The sequence below is a fragment of the Eptesicus fuscus genome, chromosome 16 (assembly GCF_027574615.1).
Source record: "Eptesicus fuscus isolate TK198812 chromosome 16, DD_ASM_mEF_20220401, whole genome shotgun sequence".
Lineage (NCBI taxonomy): Eukaryota > Metazoa > Chordata > Mammalia > Chiroptera > Vespertilionidae > Eptesicus > Eptesicus fuscus.
The window spans coordinates 54536702-54542459 of NC_072488.1; the positions used below are offsets into that span (position 1 = coordinate 54536702).

Here is a 5758-nt window from a genome sequence, read left to right on the forward strand (position 1 = left end):
AAGTGTAACCAGCTCTATTTACAGATGGGACACTGAGGCAGTCAACACATGCCATTGGCCTCCCCTTCTGGGGTAGTTCATTCATTTGAGGGGAGGCCTCATTATGAGAATTCTTTAGAGTTCTCTCGTTTTATTTAGTCCCACATCAACTTCTAGGAGGAAGACAGTGGAATTCTCATTTACAGAAGAGGTCAAAGCAAGACTTCCATAATGACAAAGCCAGGACTTCAAACACTGTCATCTGAGACTGGGAGGCAAATGGAACACCAGATGGGAGTGAAGCAATACCTCAGGGACAGCATTATCTGGAGGAGCTGGCACAGCCCAAACAGGAGCAGAGTCGGTGTTCCAGGAGCCTTGGGCCTTCCTCTCCCTCAGCCCTAGGGGACACCCAACTTGAACTCTCCATCACCACTTCAGGGGGCGTTTAAATATGTGCCTTATAGCTTTACGCAGTGGCAGTATCATAGCCAAAGAGGTTTATCCGGGGCATGATTATTGCTAAAAAAAAAATTTTTTTAATGTATGTGCCTTATGTGTGGGATGCTGGGATAGATTTCTTGTCCTTAAAGGGCAAAAGCATAAAGTTTTGATTTAAAACAAAAAAGCAAAAAAATAAAAAGGCAAAAACTGGGCCTACACAGAGCTGGGTTGTTGGCACTTGCCAGCCACAGGAGCAGGAAGGGAGATTGAGCAAAGACCATCTGTGGTGAGCACCCGGGTCTGGTGAGGGCTGGCAGCTTCTTGTAGGAGCTTCACCTGGCCAGGGTGCATATTCCAAGCACAGGAAACCACAAAGTAAACAGGGCTTTTCACAACCTGGACTGAATGCAAATACATTCAAATTGCATGGAAATGCAGAAGCCCGACTTCCTAGTTTAAGAAACACTTGAAAAAGTGGTAGCACATCCCAGAAATGTTTTAAATGCAGAGAAGACATGAAAATGTCCTGGGTGTTTCAGTATTTCCAGAAAGGAAGCAGTGATGATTAGCAATGGTGCCAAAAAGGACACAGGGCCTGGCTCGTCAGCCGCTTAATAAATGGAGTGGGGGTAACCAAGATGGCCACATCGGTACACAAGGTACTCCCGTCCTTCCACAACCACGTCAAAATTACAGCTAAACTACAGAACAACCGAACTATAACCGAAACTGTAAAGAAGAAGCCACATCAAGACTGGTAGGAGGAGTGGAGATGTGGACAGGCTGGTCCCACACCTATGTGTGGTAGTTAACATTTGGGAGGGATAGCTCTGCTGCAGAGATCCCCCCTGAGGATCCAGGGGACCCAGCCCCACACCGGGCTCCCCAGCCCAGGGTTCCAGTGCCATAAAGAGAAATCCTCATAGCTTCTGCCTGTAAAAACCAGGAGGCATTGTGGCTGAGTGAGATGGAGGGTGCTAGAGTCCCAGCAGTTCCTCTTAAAGGGCCTGCACACTGACTTATGCAGACTCACTTGCTCTAAGTTCCAGAGCTGGGGCAGCAGCTCAAAAAGCACCAGGGACATATGGGAAGAAACGGAATTATCTGGCATTGGGGTGAGAAGTGGAGGGGCAGCTTTCTCCCAGACAGAAAGTGCTGGCAGAGGCCATTGTTCCTTTGCTGAGTTCTCCTCCAACCTCCCACAGAGCTGGCAGGCGAGTACCGTGCCTGAGTCCCCATCAGCCTAGCTAACACTGTTCCACCCACCTTGGTGATTCCCTGAGACCCCACCCCACCTGTCCCCAGTGGCGTGAATGGCCTGTATTAGCTCATGCTTCAGACTTTCTAAAAATCTCTCAAACAAGGAGCATCTGGCCTCAGCATGCCCTGTACCCTCTCTAAGCGGCCCCAGGCCTGGCACTAATGGCAGCCCGCGTTGGTTCTCATCTAGGGCTCTCCCGGGACAAAACCCTGAGATGAATGGTGGTCACGGCCTGCGGGCAGATGCCCTCGGTACGTGTGGACAGGGTGCCCGCAGTGTCTGCTCCAGTGCTCTGCCTGACCCAGGGTGACCAGCCTGTTGTGACAATGGATCTCAACCCCAACACCTTGCTCCTCCTGAAAGACAGGCCTGACCGAAGGTTCCCAGGGGAGGTGGCGCATCCCTGAGGGACAGACGGGCTCCACAGTCAGCCAAACCTGAGTCCGTATCCTGGCGCAGGCTGTGTGGCTTCGGGCAAGTTTCTGGACTTCTCGGCACCCTCATAATAACCCTGGGGTAACGATCCCTGCCCACGGGTGTTGGCTGACACCCCTCAGTCTCCCCTCCCATATACCTCCTTGACACAACAGTCAGCACTTGCTGCCCCCACCGCATCTGCACACAACCCTCCCCACCCAGAAACACACACTGCGCCCAAGCCCAGACCTGCTTCCTGGGGAAGATCTGGAAGGGCAGCACTGAGCGGCCAATGGGGACATAGATCCTGGCCGGGGCTTTCCTGGCCCGACACCAGGTTCCAGATCTACCCGCACCAGGCGACAGTCCGCTGGGCTGCGGGAAGAGGATTTCAGAACTTCTTCTTATCCTTATTTTTAGTTTTTCTCCTAACGTTGTTTTTGCTTTTGCTTTATAATAACCGCAATAGAGCTGTGCAAGTGCATAAGTTATCCTACATAACAATACATATGCCAGGGTATGCGCCCCCAAATGTCTTATGGCTGTGTGACCCGAAAAGTTTGGAGACAACGGCCATGGATCCTCTTTCTCGGCCTGGATAGTTCACGGCTGGCCTTTTCCCTGCGTGGTCCTCTCCCCACACCCGCCCTGCCTGCAGTCTCATCCTCTCCTCCGAGAATGGCCCCTGGCTCTCAAGGATTATAAAGGAAAGTGTCCCCTGTTACTGGCATAATTGCCACAAGAGGCCCAACCTTGCCCCTTCCCAGCCTTGGATTCCCTCCCTGTGGCCCCTCTCACCGCCACCAGCACCACCACCATCTCCCACACCTGCTGCTTTCCCATCAGAAATGGGCAGGGTCTTCCTGTTGGCTCCCGACCAAGCCCAGTCTCCTGTGTCAGCTGACCTGAGCCTGCCCACTTCCCAAGCCACCCATGACAAACATGTTTAAAACAAGTTTTTCTAAAACGGAGAAAAAGGAGAAACATATTTAATGGTTGTAGGCCAAAGCCACCTGCAGCTTCAGTAGTCTTTGCCAGGTGGCCGTTTGTTTCTTGAATAATTACTAATATACTAGAGGCCCAGGGCACAACATTTGTGCGCAGGTATGGTCCCTAGGCCTGGCCTGTGATCAGGGCCATCTTCCCCAGCTGCCCGCAGCCGCCCCCCCCTCCACCGCTGCCACCCATCCCCGGTTCCCCATTCGCCACCAGGTGATCAGTGCCTGATGGCCAGGGGAAGGGACCGAGAGGTTGGCTGTTCCCACCCACTTGCCGGCCCCACCCCTGCTGCGGGTGGCCATCATGTGATCAGAGTCTGCCAGCCAGGGAAAGGGACCAAGAGGTGGTCAATGCACCTCATAGTGACTGGTCCAGCAGTCATTCTGGTCGTTCTGCTGTTAGGGCCAATTTGCATATTACCCTTTTATTATATAGGATAGAGGCCTGGTGCACGGGTAGGGGCCGGCTGGCCTGCCCTGAAGAGAGCCCCAGATTGGGATGGGGGTCCACACTGGGGGCAGGGCTGGCCAGGGTGAGGGGCCATGGGCAGTTTGCAGGCCAGCCACACCCTGATCAGTGTGGGGGTCCCTGCTGGGGGGTGAGACCAGGCTGGGTGAGGGGCCACTGGCAGTTTGCAGGCCAGCCATGCCCCCGGCTTTGTCAGGAAGGACCTCCGGTCTAGCCAGTCTAATTAGCATATTACCCCTTTATTAGTATAGATGTTTATATGGGGTTTTTTGTTTGTTTGTTTTGTTGTTTTGTGTGTTTGTTTGTTGTTAATCCTCACCTGAGATATTTTTTCCACTGATATTTGAAAGAGTAGAAGGGAGGAGAAGAGAAAGAGAGAAACATCAATGTGAGAGACACACATTGACTGGTTGCCTCCTGCATACGCCCTGTCCTGCCAGGGATCAAACCTGCAACCCAGGTACGTGCCCTTAACTGGTAATCAAAACTGGGAATCCTTCAGTCCGATGGCCGCTGACATAACCACTGAACACACCAGCCAGCACTCAGGTAAACATTTTGAATGGTCTCATAGTTTTCAGGACTTACCCATCCCATAAATCAAGAGCTGGACATGCATACTCATTGTAAAAATTCCAACATTACAGACATGGGTGACTCAAAAGGCAAAAGTTTCCTCCTATAACTGCTTTCCAGTGTTTCTAGTCCTTGGTATATGCTTCTGGATTTTGTCTGTGCTTGTGCATGCACACACACACACACACACACACACACACACGCACACACACACACACGGTGCAGGGTGCCACTACTTATTATGTGGTAAGATTTGCCTCTTTCCCTTGACTCTGCCTTGGACATCACTTCATAAAGAACTGCCATGTAAGAGGACTTTTTACAATGGCTCCTCAGACTCATATTTTGGTCCGATTCAATAGAACACCAAGTGTCTGCTGAACTTGACTTTCTCCCCATCATCACAGGCCAGAAAAGATGACACTCACCAGCTTTTGAGAAATCGCCACCTGTTCTCTAAGGCCATCCCATGCTCACTGCCCACAACCCACACCCTGTCCTGCACATCCCACTGTGGGCTCTGCTGTCCATCCTCCCCGTGGCCAGGTCCACCCACCTGACCCAGAAGGTGACTTCTCAGGCAAACCTACCTTCTCAACTGGCCACTATTCTCACAGGAAAAGTCTGAGTTCTAGGGAAGAGTTAATTTATTCCAAAATGTACAAAGAAAAATCGCATAATCAAAATGAATAAACGTTTAATTATGTCAACTTTATTAATTTAACATATTCAGTATTTATAAAAATTTCATTGCATTTGAAAAATGATTTGAAAGTAACATTTCCTCCTTTGCAAGAATTCTTGAAAAGTGCATGGAGGCCCTGTCCAGGTAGCTCAGTTGGTTAGAGCATCGTCCCGATAGGCCAAGGTTTCAGGTTGATCTCTGTCAGGGCAAGTCCAAGAGGCAATCAATGAATGCATACATAAGTGGAACAACAAACCAATGTTTCTCTCTTTCGCTCTCAAAAAAATCAATAAAAAATTAAAGCAAGTTTTTTTAAAAAAGAAAAGTGTATGAAATTGTCAAGAAATAGTGTGTCGCTCATATACTATTGTTTCAAAAAGCAAAATTATTAAAACCATTTAAAAATATTTTACAGCCCGGTTGGTGTGGCTCAGTGGGTGGAGCGTTGATCTATGAACCAGGAAGTCATGGTTCAATTCCTGGTCAGGGCACTTGCCCAGGTTGCAGACTCCATCCCCAGGAGGGGGCGTGCAGGAGGCAGCCAATCGATTATTCTCTCTCATCATTGATGTTTCTATCTCTCTCTCTCCCTTTCCCTTCCTCTCTGAAATCAATAAAAATATATTTTAAAAATATTTTATAATAAAAATATAAAGACATATGTGAGTGAGTGTGTAATATATATATATATATATATATATATATTCTCACAGGAAATGTTCTAGGCCGGCCAAGCCCCCGGCTTTGTCAGGAAGGTACATAATAGTATGGGTTGTGTTTAACATGTTTGATGTGTCATCAGAACAGAGTCTCTAAAAGTAAGCAGAGGGACAGGGGCTGCGCAGGTCTCCACAGCACCGCCCACCTCCAGGAGCTGGTGCTCAGCCAGGCTTCCATTCTGCAGGCGGGAGATAGGAGTCCTGCTGAGT

At 49.6% G+C, this 5758-nt stretch overlaps 1 pseudogene; it reads left to right on the forward strand.

Annotated features, from left to right (window-relative positions):
- The first annotated feature begins 444 nt into the window (after nucleotides 1-444).
- On the forward strand, nucleotides 445-604 carry LOC114227882 (U4 spliceosomal RNA; annotated as a pseudogene).
- The last annotated feature ends 5154 nt before the right edge of the window (nucleotides 605-5758 follow it).